Below are 17,579 nucleotides of genomic sequence, written 5' to 3'. Positions count from 1 at the left end.
CCTGTGATTGGCCAGCGGAATCGTGAGGGCCAGTTATCCTGTGTTGATCCTTAACGCCAGACCGAAGGCTCACCGGGCATGCTGGGAGATGTAGTTTATTTCCGGTTTCCCAAGGCGGCATTTCCGGTTCCGCTGCCTGGGTCTCCCTCGTGAGCTCCTTTCCGGATCACACCTTGAGGTGTATTATTAGGGTGACTACAAAGGGACGTAATGTTCTAGGGGAAGGAGAAAGCAAGAGGACAGGAAGACTCTGGGACCCGAAAGATTATCGGTACCGAAAGTGGGTACGGTCAGCAATATCCTGTGGGCCGAAAACGTAGGTCCCGCTTGGACCATGTGAAAGAGTGTTGAGGAGTACCGGTACTGGTCTAGGCCTGAGCATTCTGCTGTGTTTTGGGCTAATTGGGGGTAAGTGGAAAGGAGTCTTCCAAGTGGAAAAAGTTCAGCTCAGCTTAGACTGGGTTGCTAGTCTCAGAGTCACTGTAGCCTAGGGCAGTGAATTTTCAACCTTTTTCATCTTATCGCACACATAAACTAATTACTGAAAATCTGCACACCCAAAAATAATTTTTTTGCCGATCTGACAGGAAAAAATAGATATGACTTTTTATCATTCAAACCTGAGGGCTATTATGTTGGCTGTTCTCATTTTTTAATTTGACATTCTAAAGGAAAAGAGGTCAGTGCCTCTGTCTAAATAGGTATTGCGTGTTTTAAAAATCCTTGTGGCACACCAGTGTACTCCTTGTGGACCACCAGTTGAAAATCGCTGGTCTAGGGCGATTGTGTCCCCCAGGAGGCAGCCCAGCTGAGATCAGGCTCAGAACCTAAGGCAGGGAGTAGAGCTGTCCATACTTTTCTCCGAATTTTGTATGCCTAATGATACCTCACATTGGACCTGCCGCACTGCCACGTACTTTCCACTTTAATGACAGGGTGCTGTGGTGTAGGCATTTGGAATTTAAAAATTGAGCTCCATCCCCAAGCTCTCCCATTAATTGCTTGAATCTTCTTGGCCAATATACAGTTCTACTTACTTCAGCTGCAAAGAACTCAGAATTCCTCTCTTCAGAGTGTATTTTCAAAGAAGTCAGTTTACAAAGGTGTTTTTTTGTTCCTGTTGTTGTTTGAAAAAACAAGGACAACATGTTAGAGCAACAGCTAACTACCTGGAAGCTAGATGACATGTTCCAGGGGGCCGCGGGGAGGCAAAGGCCGTGGTCAGCAGACTGAAGGACTGAATCCCCAGCCCCAGCCCTTACTCAGATATTTATTAGCCAGTACAAATAACTCAAGGAAACAGATAAAAGAAGTCTTCGGGGGTGAAGTAAAGGACAAGGAACATACTGACTTTTAATCTCTGTTCTGAGAGCCTAAACATTTCTGTGTTGCTGAATCTTATCCTGCTGTTTTGCTGATTCCAGTATGGGTCAGAGAGGCCCCTGAACTCTCGTCCACTCAGGGCTTTCACCCTAGGTTAGCCTCTCTGTCTCTGGTAGTTTACTTAACTCTGCATATTTTTTCATACCATATTTCTACAACAGATACCCTAATAGAAAATTCTGAGTAGCAACATATGTTTGTGTGCTAATGCCAGAGAGATAATTAAGAGGATACTCAAAGGTCACATGGTTATTGAAACAATATTGCCCAAATTCACAGAATAAGTATTTGGATTTGATGGAATATCAGGATATTTTCAGCTGCTAGTAACAGAAAACCCAACAAAATCATGTTCAAAGTTCCCAGTTGCAGGTTAATTAATTCAGTGGTTCATTTATACCATCGAAGTCCCAATCTTTGCATATTTCTTCTCTTCCATTCTTAGCATGTTGGTGAAGGCGCCAATGCATTGTGTCATGTACCTATCCTAAACCAGTCATTCTCAAGAATAAAAATATTTTAAAAAAAGGATTACCTGGCACTGAGAAGAACCCAGCATCCCCTGACAATATATTTGCACAAAATTAGGTCTCTCTTGGAAAAGAAAAAGAAGGAAATAAAGTAGGTAACTAACAGTATGCAACAAGTGGCATCTGTTGACAGCTTGCTTAAGAGCTAGACCTTGTGGGAATGGTTCACAAAAAATGTATCTGGGCCCTGGCCAGTTAGCTAAGTGTTCTGATGCTCCAAGGTTGCAGGTTCAATTCCCAGTCAGGGCATATACAAGAATTAACAAGTGTATGCATAAATAAAGGAAACAAAAAATTGATGTTTCTCTTCTCTCTCTCTCTCTCTCTTCTTCCCTCCCTCCCCATCTCCTCCCCCCTAAAATCAGTAATAATTTTTTAAAAAATGTATCTGATTGTTCCAGGAGGAAGGAAAGAGATGTTGAAAGGACAGGTGTAAGAATGATAAAAACAAACTTTCCTACGGGCTAAACCAATCTAAAACATAAATGGTTAGATGAGCCTGACCGGGCGGTGGTGCAGTGGATAGAGTGTCAGACTGGGATGCCGAGGACCCAGGTTTGAGACCCCGAGGTTGCCAGCTTGAGCGCAGGCTCATTTGGTTTGAGCAAAAGCTCACCAGCTTGGACCCAAGGTCGCTGGCTTGAGCAAGGGGTTACTTGGTCTGCTGAAGGCCTGCGGTCAAGGCACATATGAGAAAGCAATCCATGAACAACTAAGGTGTCCCAATGCGCAACGAAAAACTAATGATTGATGCTTCTCATCTCTCCGTTCCTGTCTGTCTGTCCCTGTCTAACCCTCTCTCTGACTCTCTGTCTCTGTAAAAAAATAAAATAAATGGTTAAGAAGAACTAATAGTCTGGTATGTATTGGTCTAAACCAAAAGCATGTTCATCATAGTCAGAGTGCTGCTCAAATAGTCCTCTTTAGCCTCCTCCTTTGTTCTTATGTTTAATGGTATTCTTATTTCAGGCATGTCTTGTGTCTTGTTTTGAACTTAGATTCTCTTGATTCTGATGTTTGGCCCTTTCAACAAGAGCAAGAGGCTCTCATGGCCCCTTCTTTTAAACTGTATTCTCATTATTACAAACAGATAAACACAGTTTCCAATGCTGGAAATGAAGCTTGTGGTGTTAACTCAATGGATAACCCATATCTCTAAAAATAGGAAACAGTGTCTTCCCTAGGCCTTCTAACTACGAAAACCAAGCAGGAAAAGCAAGAAAGAAGCTGCAAAGCTTGATCTTGCTGAAAGGAAAGAGATGACACATGAAGTCTAAGACCAAGATTGAAAGAATAAGAGTTATATGCCTAATGTGATTTCTTTTTTAAATCAGAGATGCTTGACTATATATCCATAAATGTTCAAGTGAAATATTTTAATCATAAAAGCTTTAAGAAGTCTTCTGCCACAACCTTTTGACAAGTTTCTTTATTTCAGCCTTTACCATAATAATTGTATATATTAAGATTCTTCCCATAGCCAAACATCTGCTTTCTCTCTGAAGACCACATCATCTTTTTTAATTAAAGATAACCTTTTATAATTTAAAAAGTAGTTTATGTTCATTTTAGAAAGTTAGTAAATGCAGCTAAGAAAAAATTAGAAAATTAAAGCACCAAAATTTTATCACTCAAATATTATCATTGTTTACTCCTCAGTATATGTATTTTCCTTGGTAATTTTAAACATGATTTCCAGCATTAATTGTTTACTAAGTTTGGTGTTTTAAATACTCCAGGATGGTATACTTCTTTTTAGGGTACATTATTTATAAAAATAGGTAAGCTATTTTACAGCCTTTAGAATATGTTACTGATGGAAAATTGGCAGAACCTTATCACAGTGCATGGAAGAAGTTTAAGAACGGTTATCTTTTTTTCTCAACTTCAGAAAGAGGCTTTTCTCACAGCTATCCAGAATGCCTGAGCGAGCAGTTAAGAAACTAGGTTCAGGCGACTTCCCTGGCCTCCATCTTTCCTCGGGGCCAGGGAACCTCGTGGGGTGGGATGCGGGATGCGCTGTACTAAATAAAGCCTTTTGTTATTCCACACACACAAAAAAAAGGAACTAGGTTCAGCCTGACTGGTGGTGGTGCAGTGGATAGAGCGTTGACCTGAGACACTGAGGTCCCAGGTTTGAAACTCCAAGGTCACTGGCTTGAGTGAGGGCTTGCCAGCTTGAGCATGGGATCATAACATGATTCCAAGGTCACTGGCTTGAGTCCAAGGTCTCTAGCTTGAGCAAGGGGTCACTGGTTCAGCTTGAGCTCCCTGGTCAAGGCACATATGAGAAGCAATCAATGAACAACTAAAGTGATGCAGCTACGAGTTGATGCTTCTCATCTCTCTCCCTTCCTGTCTCTCTCTCACTCAAATACAAAATAAATTTAAAAACTACATTTACTAGTATCCAGTCTCTCATTGAGGGAATGATGGCTGCAGTGCATGCCTGCAGTTTTTACATTCACCAAAAACAAGAGGCTCTCATTATTTTGACACTAGGATCACCTCTAGCCAGGCAGGAGTTCCTTCATCAGAAACAGGCCCAGGGCTCTAAAATGGTACCTCCAATACATTAATCCCATTACCAGAAAGTGGCTTTGCTCCATGTCAACTCTAGCAGGATTCTTTTTTTAGTTATTGAGGTCTGAGTTGCTTCCAAAGGAAGATTCTGGACCAACTGATACTGATTATAGAATTATATATATTAAGTTCTGGAGAACAGTGAAACCTATAGAGCAGGCGTCCCCAAACTATGGTCCGCGGGCCGCAATGCGGCCCCCTGAGGCCATTTATCCAGCCCCCACTGCACTTCTGGAAGGGGCACCTCTTTCATTGGTGGTCAGTGAGAGGACCACTGTATTTGGCAGCCCTCCAATGGTCTGAGGGACAGTGAACTGGCCCCCTGTGTAAAAAGTTTGGAGACCCCTGCATGCAGGTTAGACAGTGAAGCTGGAGAAGAAACATTGGGTTGGATAGTATGTTAGTAGAATATATGCTTAGATAATTAATTTCTTCCCAAAGGGACCATCAGATTGAGAGAGTTGAAATCAGTTTAATTATCTGAGACAACTGGCCTAGGAGTTATAGAGACAGCATGGCCAGGGGTGAAGTGATGGCCTTGCCCTTTTCTCCCCTGCAGCATCCAGAAGGGCAGTGCCTAAAGCAATGAGGCACTGAGCCAGCCAGAGTGGGGAGAAGGGTTCCAGGGGGTGAGTGAAATCCTGCTGTCTCCTGCTGTGCGTGATGCTTTCAGAGCCAGAGGAAACCTACTCAAAGGGAATCCACTTTATTAGTCAATATTTTATTTATTTTTAAGGATTTTATTAACTTTAGAGAGAGCATAAAGAGAGAGAGAAAAGAAGGGAGAGGAGCAGGAGTGTCAACTCATTGTATATAGTTACTTCTCATATGTGCCTTGACCAGGCAAGCCTGGGCCTCAGTCTAGTGACCTCAGCATTCCAGGTCGGCGCTTTATCTACTGTGTCCCCGAAGGTCAGGCCATTAGTCAATATTTTAAATTATTAATACTGAGCGATATAAAAGGTTTAGTGAAACATGCTTTTACTTGGCTGGTGAGTAGGTAAATGAGTACTTTTTTTAGTAAAGTAATGTGTTCATACTGGAGGCATTGTGAGGTTTGAAACTAGTCATACCATTTGTCCCTGTAAATCTAATTTGTAAAACCTATCAGTATCAATTGGGCATCTGATTTCATTAATTATACAAGGAAACCCAAAATAACATTGGCTTAAACAAATAGAAATATATTTCTCTCCCACATAGAATCCAAGCCAGTATGATAGCTGTGCTCTGGGAAGTTGTTAGGCACCCAGACTCCTGCTTTGTGCTTTGCTGTCCTTAGGGTGTTTTCTCTCATGACCCTAGTCCAGTATGGCTCACTGTCACATCTGAATTGCTGCCAGCATCAAGGGAAAAGGGAGGGCATGCCTCTTCCTTTACAGGGAAGAACTTGGAGGTGGCACCTGTCACTTCCGTTCACATCCTATTAGCTAGAACTTATGTGGTCACATCACTACACCTAGATCAAGGGAGGCTTGGGAGCATGGTATGTATTTATTCTGGATAGCCTGTGTTCAGGTAAAAAGCACAAGTTCTATTATAATTACAAGGAAAGAAAAAGTAGACATCAAGGGCAACTGGCAATAAGTGCCATGTTATCCTAAAGAAATAAGTTTAAAATGGAAATATATTGAAAATGACACAGAATTATTTATAGTAGAGAAATATTGAAAATGACCTAACGTCTACGTAGGAGGAAAGAGTTAAGCCAATTAAGATGATGTTTATAAGGAGTTTTTAATAACATGGTGAAAGGCTTCCATTATAAGTTTAAAAATGGGGTGCAAAATTGTACACAAAATGCCATTATATTTATTTTAAAATGTACTGAAAACAGCAGTAAGAAGACACAGTAATGTTTATTGATTATCTCTGGCTGATGAGTAAAGGGTAATTTTTTTCTTCTTTATACTTTTCTGTATTTTTCTTACTTGTTAAAGTGGGTATATAGTTCTTTTATAACTAGCAGAATAATTGTCAGGGCATTGGATTTAGATATCCTAGGTTAAAATTTCTCCCAACAGCCCTAACATCTTGGGTCAATCATATAAACTCTTTAAGCCTCTGTTTCCATATCTACAGAATGGGAATAATGATTGTAACTACCTCATGTGATTGTTGGGATGGTTAAATTAGCACAAAAGTATAGCATAAAAGCACTTAGCATAAAAAAGTGCTCAAAAAGTATAAGCTTTATATTGAAACTAGAAGGCCCGGCGGTCATACGAAATGACCGCTGTTCTAGATATTATAAATTGTAATTAAAATGATTTGTGCAAAGGTGTCTGCTAATTCAAACTGAATTACCCAGGGCAGGCAGCGAGGACGCCCCTTTGCTTACTGCCCCACGGGGTTTCCCCCTTCTACTTGCTTAATTGCTTAAAGTAGAGAGTGCAATGAAGGAAACCACTGGCGGTACATTTCTTAAGAGCCACCGCTAGCTCAATAAATAAAGATGATTTAAATAATAAAATGTTAATTCACATGTCAAAGATATCTTTGTACACATTTCTTGTGTAGATCTTTCCATCATTTTTAAGCTCGCCTTGCAGAGGACCATCAGTTATTTTTAATTTTACGTCCATTCTTTCACAAACTCTTGAACAGGCAACATAAAGTTGACCGTGTCCAAATGCAGGCTCAGGTAAAAAAATGCCAACACGCTTAAGCGTTTGGCCCTGAGACTTATTGATGGTCATAGCAAAGGCAAGTTTTACAGGAAATTGTCTACGTCTCAATTGAAACGGCAACCCTGTTTGAGATGGAGCCAAATCAATTCTTGGGATGACATGTATTTCACCTTTAGAGGAGCCAGTCAAAGACTTAGCTATTATGACATTATTTTTCAATTGGAGAACCTCTAGTCTTGTACCATTGCAAAGACCCCTTCTGGTGTTAAGATTTCTTAACAGCATAATAATTGCTCCAATCTTTAACCTCAATTTGTGAGGTGGCATGCCAGAAGGCGGGACTATTTGAATGCCGTAGCAACTTCACCCCATTGGCTAGTACAGTTATGCAAGCAACCAATAAGTTATCGGCGACAAACAGACACTTAAGCCGCATATAATAAAGAAGTTTTCAAATACAATTATTATATGTTGGTGTTTTAGCAATCAGATACATTAGTGTAGTCCACATATCACTTCCTGTAATAAGGTGTTTTCAAAGAACAAAAAGGAATAAAGCTGAATTTTGAAAATTAAACTGGAGAAATGGAAATAAAATCATGTTTCTGTAAAAATAAGTAATCTTAACCAAAGCCTTGAAAGTTAATCAACACATGACTTATAGATCTGTAAAAGATGTGTTTAGAGGGGCCCAGTTTGAAGGGATCCAAGAGAAAGAAGAGTCAGCAAGAATCTGGCAAGCCTTTTAGCGCTGCTCAGATACGAGGAACACTGGGAATTGTGGGACCAGCATTCCGACACTAGAGAAGGGTCTGCTGAGTCCTTTGCAGACTGAGTAGAAGACTCTGTCTTCTTTCCTCTTATACTCTGTTCTCAAGAATTTTCTGGTTGGTAGTCTAGTTTCCCAGAAACACTATAGAAGAAGTGTCTGGAAAAGGGATACAAGTATTTGAATGACTCTTAACTATAAAACAAGTAAAACAGCATTTGACATCATTTGGTTTTAGCCTCAGTTTGTTTGTTTTTTTTTGTTTTTTTGTTGTTGTTTTTTTCATTTTTCTGAAGCTGGAAACAGGGAGAGACAGTCAGACAGACTCCCGCATGCGCCCGACCGGGATCCACCCGGCACGCCCACCAGGGGCGATGCTCTGCCCACCAGGGGGCGATGCTCTGCCCATCCTGGGCATCGCCATGTTTCGACCAGAGCCACTCTAGCGCCTGAGGCAGAGGCCACAGAGCCATCCCCAGCGCCCGGGCCATCTTTGCTCCAATGGAGCCTTGGCTGCGGGAGGGGAAGAGAGAGACAGAGAGGAAAGCGCGGCGGAGGGGTGGAGAAGCAAATGGGCGCTTCTCCTGTGTGCCCTGGCCAGGAATCGAACCCGGGTCCTCCGCACGCTAGGCCGATGCTCTACCGCTGAGCCAACTGGCCAGGGCCTAGCCTCAGTTTTATGAGTCTGACTGGTAAGCCCAGTCTCAGGGTACACTGAGAGTATAAGTGGAGAACCAGACCCTCCAAATATACTGGCCTGACTCTCTGAGTCCAGGCTAAGTGACCACATGGTCTGCAAAATAGAGATAATAACTGTCACTATCTCTGCCACCTCTGTGTTGGTTCTAATTGCAGCAAGCAGTATCATCCTTTGTGATCCCTTATACCAGGGGTCAGGAACCTATGGCTCGCAAGCCAGATGTGGCTCTTTTGATGGCTGCATCTGGCTCGCAGACAAATCTTTAATTTAAAAAAAATAATAACATTAAAAATATAAAATAATCTCATGTATTACAATCCATTCATTTCCTAACGCTCATGTTCATGGTTGCAGGTGGCTGGAGCCAATCACAGCTGTCCTCTGGGACAACACCAAATTTTTATTGGATAATGCATATCGTATACAGGTCGTTATATGGCTCTCAAAGAATTACATTTTAAAATATGTGGTGTTCATGGCTCTCTCAGCCAAAAAGTTTCCGACCCCTGCCTTATACACTTGCATTGTTTTACACCAAAAATGGAATCTCTTTGAAAACAAAATATTTGGTTCCTGGTTGTATTGGCTTTGATCCATGCAAATGTTAACAAACCCTTCAGAACTGTGAGTCATAATCTATTCCACCTCAAGCCAGTCTCAGGGAGTTCTTTCCTTTCTTGGGAGTGCTATAAGGTGGTCCAGGGTCCTCCCAGGCAGAACAGATGCTGGCCAACAAGCTGACTGTCCCCAGTGCTTACCATGAAATGGCTTGTTCATGATGTATTTCTGGGACCCTGTTTTTAGGGTCTTCCTGGAAAGGCTGTTTTTGGAAACCTAGCTGTCCTCCTGGGTGAGTCGGGAAAGTTATGATCCAAGAGAAAGCATCATGGCTTTAAATGATGAACCAATTTCTTTGGCTTTCATCCTTCATGGTGTTGCTAGGGAAAAAAGATTCATTCTGCATGCTATAAAGACCTGGCTGGGGTGGATGTCTTTCATCTCCTGTAAAATGAAACAGCAATACCTACCTTTCAAGGCTGTTGGGAAAGGACATTTAGGAAGCACTGTAAAACAATTGAGTCGCAACTAGCAGACACTTGGCAAATGTCTATTCACTATTACATTGTCCTGTGTAAGTACCTCTATTGAAATACTCATCAAACTATCTTGTAATCACACATCTTCTCAAAGGTAGAGAATGTATCTCAGTCACCATTTGTACCCGCAGCTCCTGGCGCAGTGCCCAGCTCTCTGTAAGTGAGGAAAGAGGAAAATAAAAAAATTCGATATGCAAACATGGCCCTCATCTCACTCACGCTAGCTTTTTATCTATGAAAATGTCGTACTGCTTATCTGTGTAAATAAGATCTCTGAGAGGATACTAGACTCTGGCAGCAGTGGTTACCTGGAGGAATCTGGTAATCGGAGGGAAACTTACTTTTCCATATATAATTTTGTTCTGCTTTTAAAAATTTACTGTGGGATGCATGCTTCTAAAATAAATGTTTATGTCAAAAAATTCCCCCAAATTAAATAAAAGTAAAATTATCATGTTGGGACATTTGGGCAAGATGACAGCATTGGGAAATGCTGTACCCAGCATTTGTCCCACAACCACATCAAAATTACAGCTAACTATGGAACAGCCATCATTCAGAACCACCTGAAATCAAGCTGAATGCAAACCCTACAACTGTGGAATTAAAGAAGAAGCCATATCAAGACTGGTGGGAGGGGCAGAGACAGGGAACAGGCTGGTCCCACACCCACATGTGGCAGATAAAAATAAGGAGAGAATATCTCAGCTGCAGAGGTTCCCCTAGCCAGGCCCCTCAGCCCAGGGTGCCAGTGCCCGGAAAAGTCCCCGTAACTTCTGGCTATAAAAACCAATGGAGCCTGACCAAGCAGTGGCACAGTGTATAGAGCGACAGACTGGGATGCAGAAGGACCCAGGTTTGAGACCCTGAGGTTGCCAGCTTGAGCCCGGGCTCATCTGGTTTGAGCAAAGCTCACCAGCTTGGACCCAAGGTCACTGGCTCGAGCAAGGGGTTACTCGGTCTGCTGAAGGCCCCCGGTCAAGGCACATATGAGAAAGCAATAACAACTAAGGTGTCGCAACGAAAAACTGATGATTGATGCTTCTCATCTCTCTCCGTTCCTGTCTGTCTGTCCCTATCTATCCCTCCTCTGACTCTCTCTCTCTGTCCCTGTAAAAATAAATAAAATAAAATACAATAAAATAAAAAAACAAATGGAGGTTGAGGCAGAGGGAGATGGAGGCCACAATAGGCCAAGGCAGTTCCTCTTAAGGCCCCGTTCATAGACTTATTCAGACTCACTCTCTCTGAGTTCCAGCACTGGGGCAGCAGCTTGAAAGGCACCAGAGACATATTGGGAGGACATGAATTGTCATGTATGGAGGTCAGTGGGACAGCTTTCTCTAGTGGTGCTGGCAAAGGCCATTGTTCCTCTGATAAGCCCTCCCTGTACAGAGCCAGCAGGCAGGTGTCATATCTGAGACTCTATCAACCTGGCTCCAATGGTTTGCCCCACCCTTGTGAATCCCTGAGGCCCCCCGTGCTACCCAATTTTCAGGCTCACCCAACCTGTTTCCAGTGGCTTTTCCATACAAATAGCCTTTCCTGGCTCATGCTTCAGATTTTCCTATAATCTCTCAAACAAGCAGCATCTGGCCTCTTATTAAGTGGCTCCAGCCTAGGCACTAGCAGCAGCTGGCTTTGTTTTACAATTTGGCCTTGCCTGGGCACTTCTAAGCTCAGTACAAATAGTAGCCATTTGCAGATCACTTTGTAGCTCATGCCAGTGGACCCAGGCAAAACACAGGTGGTGGCTGACCATGGCCTGCATCTCCCAGGAGGCCCAGAATCAGCACACCCAGTAGACAGCTTCAGACCACATTAAATCATCACCCAACTACCTCCACAAGCAACACACTCGAAAGATGGACTCAGCGGGCACCAGGGTCCCACTAAAGTAAGTCCTCAGTGTTCTGTGGGTTGGGCCCCTCCCTGCACAGCTGATCCTCCATGGTGGTCAGAGGTTGGAGGCCTGTGGTCGCAGCAAATCTTTGTAGCTGATTGGCCTGGGTGTAAATCTCTCCCAGTGATGTGCCAATAGCAATCCAGGCTGAACTACAAAAGAAGGGTATACTGCCCACACAGGAGGGTGCACCTTGAGTACCCAGCTTGGGTGATCAGAAAGGCTATACCACTGGACCCTACAGAATACCCGCTACATTAGGCCACTCTACCAACCCAAAGAGACTAATAGCTCTATCTAGCACATAGAAACAAACACAGGGAGGCTACCAAAATGAGAAAACAAAGAAACATGTCTCAAATGAAAGAACAGAACTCCAGGAAAAGAACTAAACAAAATGAAGAAAACCAATCTACTAGATGCAGAGTTCAAAACACTGGTTATAAGGATGCTCAATTAACTTACTGAGAACCTCAACAGCATAAAAAAGGACCAATGAGAAGTACCCTGACAGGTGGTAATGCAGTGGATAGTGCATTGACCTGGGATGCTGAGGTCCCAGGTTCAAAACCCCCAAGGTCACTGGATTGAGCATGGGATCATAGACATGATCCCATGGATGCTGGCTTGAGCCCAAGGTCATTAGTTAGAGCAAGGGGTCACTGGCTCGACTGGAGTCCCCCAGTCAAGGCACATATGAGAAGCAATCAATGAACAACTAAAGTGCCACAACTATGAGTTGATGCTTATCATCTCTCTCCCTCTGGTCTGTCTGTCTCTTACTTGCTAAAAAAAATAAAATAAAATAAAAAATTAAAAAAAATTAAAAAGGATACACTAACTGAAATGAAGAATAATTTACAGGGAATCAACAGTAGAGTACATAAACCCAAGAATCAAGTCTGACCAGGTGGTGGTGCAGTGGATAGAGCATCGGACTGGGATGTGGAGAACCCAGGTTCAAGACCCCGAGGTCGCCAGCTTGAGCGCAGGCTCATCTGCTTTCAGCAAGATTCACCAGCTTGAGCCCAAGGTTGCTGGCTCGAGCAAGGGGGTCACTCGGTCTGCTGTAGCCCCCCAGTCAAGACACATATGAGAAATCAATCAATGAACAACTAAGGAACCGCAACGAAGAATTGATGTTTCTCATCTCTCTCTGTTTCTGTCTGTCTGTCCCTGTCTATCCCTCTCTCTGACTTTCTCTGTCTCTCCCACAAGAAAAAAAAAAAAAGAATCAAACCAGTGATTTGAAATATAAAGAGGGGAAAACCACCCAATCAGAACAGCAAAAGGAAAAAAAAAATAGTGTAATCATGCTCAATAAACTTGGGGGAAGAATAAATGAACTTAGTGAGAACTTCAAGAGATAGGAAATATAAAAACACAGAAAACAAAAGAACCAGTCAGAAATGAAGAATACATTAAATGACTCAATAGTGGAGTAGATGAAGCAGAGGATCAAATCAATTCAGAAGGTAAGAAAACAGAAACTACCCAATCAGAACAGAAAAAAAAAAAAATCCAAAAAGAAATGAGGATAATGTAAGGCGCTTCTGAGACAACTTCAAACATGCCAACATTTGCATCATGGCGGTGCTTGCTGGAAGGAGAAGAGGAAGAAATTGAAGACCTATGTGAAAAAAATTATAGAAAACTTTCCCAACCTGGTGAAGGAAATAGACATGAGTACAGAAAGTGCAGAGAGTCCCAAACATGATGAACCCTATGAGACCTACACCAAGACACATCATAATTAAAATGCCAAAGGTTAATGACAAAGAGAGACTCTTGAAACCGTTCGAGACAAACAGTTACCTGCAAGAGAGCTCCCAGAAGACTTTCAGGTGATTTCTCAACAGAAACTTTGCAGGCCAGGAGGGGTTGGCAAAAATTTTCAAAGTGATCAAAAGCAAGGACTTACAACCAAGATTACTCTACTCAGCAAACCTGTCATTTAGAATCAAAAGACAGATAAAGAGCTTCCAAGACAAGAAAAAGCTAAAGGAGTTTATCACCACCAAACCAGTATTGTAAGAAATGTTAAAGGTTCTTCCTTTAGAAGAAGAAAAAAGATTAAAAAAATATGAACAATAAAATGGCAATAAATACACATCTATCAACAATTGAATCTAAAAAACAAAGAAGTAGAACAGAAGCAGACTCATAGGTACAGAGAACATTTGACAGTTGCCAGATGAGAGGAGATTCGGGAGATGGATGAAAAAGGTGAAGGGATTAAGAAGGTCAAATTGGTTGTTTCAGAATAGTTATGGGATGTAAAGTACAGCATAGGGAATATAGTCAATAATACTCTAATAACTATATTGTCTGACCAGGCAGTGGCACAGTGGATAGAGCATTGAACTGGGATGCAGAGGACCCAGGTTTGAAACTCCTAAGGTCTCATGCTTGAGCTTGGGCTCAACAGCTTGAGTGTGGGGTCACTGGCTTGAATGTGGGATCATAGACATGACCCCATGGTCACTGGCTTGAGCCCAAAGGTTGCTGGCTTGAAGCCCAAGGTTACTGGCTTGAGCCCAAGGTCACTGGCTTGAGCAAAGGGTCACTCGATCTGCGTAGCCACCACCACCCCCCCCCCTTCGTCAAGGCACACATGAGAACGCAATCAATGAACAACTACGGTGCTGCAATGAAGAATTGATGCATCTCATTTCTCTCTCTTCCTGTCTGTTCCTATCTGTCCCACTCTCTGACTATTTCTTTGTCTCTGTCAAAAAAGAAAATACTCTAATAATTATGTATGGTGTCAGATGGGTGCAAAATTTAGTGGGATGATCACTTAGTAAGTTATGCAATCTCTAATCACTGGCATGTACACCTAAAATGAATATAATAATGTATGTCAACTATAATTTAAAAATAAAAATGATAAAAAGACAAAAATGAAAAAGTATGTTGGAATCATCTGTAAAAATAATGTAAAGAAGAAATATAAATGGTTAATAAAAATAGGAAAAAAATTATCAAACTTACTAAGAAATACACATTAAAATAATAAAATCTTTTTTTCACCTAGATTGCAGAGAAGTAAGGAATGATAATACCTCATACTGGTAAGGATGTGTGGAACAGGAGACTTCTTACTTAACCAGTATTCTAGGAATTTTCCCTAAGAAAATCAATTGAACTGTGTGCAGGGTTTTTTTTTTTCTGTTTTCTTTTGGTGTATGTGTGTGTGTGTGTGACATAGACAGAGAGAGACAGAGAGAGGGACAGATAGGGACAGACAGGCAGGAAGGGAGAGAGATGAGAAGCATCAATTCTTTATTGTGGCACCATAGTTGTTCATTGATTGCTTTCTCATATGTGCCTTGACGGGGGTGGCTACAGCAGACCAAGTGACCCTTTGCTCAAGCCAGAGACCTTGGGCTCAAGCTGGTGAGCTTTGCTCAAACTAGATGAGCCCGCACTCAAGCTGGCGACCTCCGGGTCTCAAACCTGGGTCCTCCGCATCCCATTTCGATGCCCTATCCACTGTGCCACGGCCTGGTCAGGCCCATGTGCAGGTTTCTGTACAAGTTAGTTGCAATACTATTTTTACAGCCTGAATATCTGAGTATTTCATGGATCACCAGCCTCTGCTATCCCCTCTTTCCATCAGATGGAGCAGTGAGTAGGGCCCTAGGCAGTGTAATCACCGAAGTTGGTGCAAGAGAGCAGTACCCAACTTTGTTCTCCTGTGGGCTAGATGAGGGCCTTGGAACCAGAGGGAGAGGTGAAAATTAAAATGCCTTAATTTCTGGAGAGATCTTGGCCTTGAACATTCATAGAACTGCAGAGAAAGTTAATTCTTATATGTTAGAGTATGTATTAATTCCATCATAATTACCAGAGTAATAATTAAGCCAGAGCTCCGAAGGGCAGAGCCTGCCCATGTAGATGGTTGCTGCACTTCCTGGCTCAGAGGAACCTGATCACCTTCTTATCTCTGAGGATGGGAGAGGGTGCTGCAGCTGAGGAAGCAGGAATTGAGGGTTTTCTTTAAGTACTTCATAAAGGACTGTCTCTACTTGGCAGCTTGAACTGTGCCTAGACTATAGGAGTAGAGACTGCTGGCTTTGCCCACTGGTAGTGCCTTTAGATATCTCTCTGCTTGAATTCTAGCCAGTGAGTCAAAATGGCCATGAGTAGGCAAGAGAAAAATAATAATAAACCTGAGGAAGGGGGAGCAGGCAGAACTGTCAGAATAGGCAGTTCCTGATGAAAGAGAACTTCTGGAGGTGACAGGTGACAGCTCTACCCCCAGTACAAGGACTGGAGATTTGATTGCAGTAAAACTTGCTGGAACTGAAAAGCATGTTCTATTTTTTTTTTATTTAATACAGTAGATAAATTGAAGGAGAGGATGGTTATCACAAAGCCTGTGGTCTCTTAATTAACTGGAATAAATCTTAAAACCCATCAGAAAGAGAGAAAAAGAAACCAGGAAGGCAACAACTAGGAGGACCAATCAATACTGAACTTAGTGCTGGTTAAACCTTTCCTGAACCAATCAGTGTGACTAGGAGATGCCTCTCCCACTTTCTGGGTTATCTTGAGCCAATCACCAAACCAAGGGAGAATGACTGACCTTAACGGGTTACATGATTAAAATTATTTTGAGGGTGGAGTCAATACCACCCACACAGTGGGAGAAGATGGAATGTATTTTTAGAACAACTATCTTTTATTTTTTTTTAGAAATTAAATTTAACAAGATGACAATAATCAATAAGAGTACCTAGGTTTCAGATAAACATTTCTACAGCATGTGAACTGTTAATTGTGTTGTGTGTCCATCACCCAAAGTCAAATCATTTTATGTCACTGTATAGTTGTCCCCCTGTCCTCCCCATCCTTCTCCTCTCTGGTAACCACTTCATTTTTATGTATGTCCACAAGTCTCATTTTTATATCCTACCTATGTGTGAAATCATATCGTTCTTAGCTTAGCTTTTTTTGACTTACTTATTTGACTTAGTATAATATTCTCAAGGTCCATCCATGCTGTTGTAAATAGCAATATGTCACTATTTCTTTTGGCTGAATAGTATTACATTGTATGTATGTACATCTTCTTTATCCAGACCTCTATGGAAGGTTACTTTGGTTGTTTCCATTTCTTAGCCACTGTGAGTAATGCTGCGATGAACATGGGGGTGCATGTGTCTTTTTGTACCAATGTTTTTCAGTTTTTTTGGTAGATACCCAGTGGATGGATTGCTGGGTCATATGTTAGTTCAGAGAGAGAGACAGACTTACAAGAAGAGAGAGAGATGAGAAGCATCAACTCATAGTTGCAGCACTTTACTTGTTCATTGACTGCTTTCTCATCTATGCCTTGCCTGTGGGGCTCTAGCTGAGCCAGTGACCTATTATTGCTCAACCCAGCAAACAGGGATCACATCTATGATCCCATGCTCAAACCAGCAACCCCACACTCAAGCTGGTGAGCCCACACTCAAACTGGCAACCTCAGGGTTTCAAACCTGGGTCCTCACCATTCCAGGCCAACTCTATCCACTGTACCACCACCTGGTCAGGCTATTCTCTTCCCCCCCCCCAATCCTTTTTTTTTTTAAATTCAGTGAGCAGAGGGGAGGCAAAGACAGATTCCTGCATGCATCTGGACTGGGATCCAGCTGGAAAGCCCACTAGGGGGCAATATTCTGCCTGTTTGGAGCATTGCTCTGTTGCTCAGCAACCAAGCTCTTCTCAGCACCTGAAGGGGAGGTCATGGAGCCATCCTCACTGCCCAGGGCCAACTTGATTCAGACAAGCCATGGCTGTAGGAGGGGAAGAGAGAGAGAGAGAGAAGTAGGCGAGGGGTGGTGGAGAAGCAGATGGGTGCTTCTTCTGTGTGCCCTAACCAGTAATTGAACCTGGGACCTGCGCACTAGGCCAATGCTCTAACGTTGAGCCAACCAACCAAGGCCGGGTCAGGCTATTCTTTTTTTTTTTTTTTTTTTTTTTCTGAAGTTAGA

At 42.4% G+C, this 17,579-nt stretch overlaps 1 long non-coding RNA gene across 1 annotated transcript in view; it reads left to right on the top strand.

Moving 5' to 3' along the window:
• Positions 1 to 140: 140 nt before the first annotated feature.
• The window catches only part of LOC136402528 (uncharacterized), a 32,696-nt gene continuing 15,257 nt past the window's right edge, over positions 141 to 17,579 (top strand). The window contains exon 1 of the long non-coding RNA XR_010750984.1: positions 141 to 280. This is a non-coding gene — a long non-coding RNA (uncharacterized lncRNA). The remainder of the gene's footprint in view (positions 281 to 17,579) is intronic.

Source organism: Saccopteryx leptura, chromosome 4 (genome assembly GCF_036850995.1).
Source record: "Saccopteryx leptura isolate mSacLep1 chromosome 4, mSacLep1_pri_phased_curated, whole genome shotgun sequence".
In the NCBI taxonomy this organism is placed as follows: Eukaryota; Metazoa; Chordata; class Mammalia; order Chiroptera; family Emballonuridae; genus Saccopteryx; species Saccopteryx leptura.
This window is presented reverse-complemented; position numbering and strand designations above follow the sequence as displayed.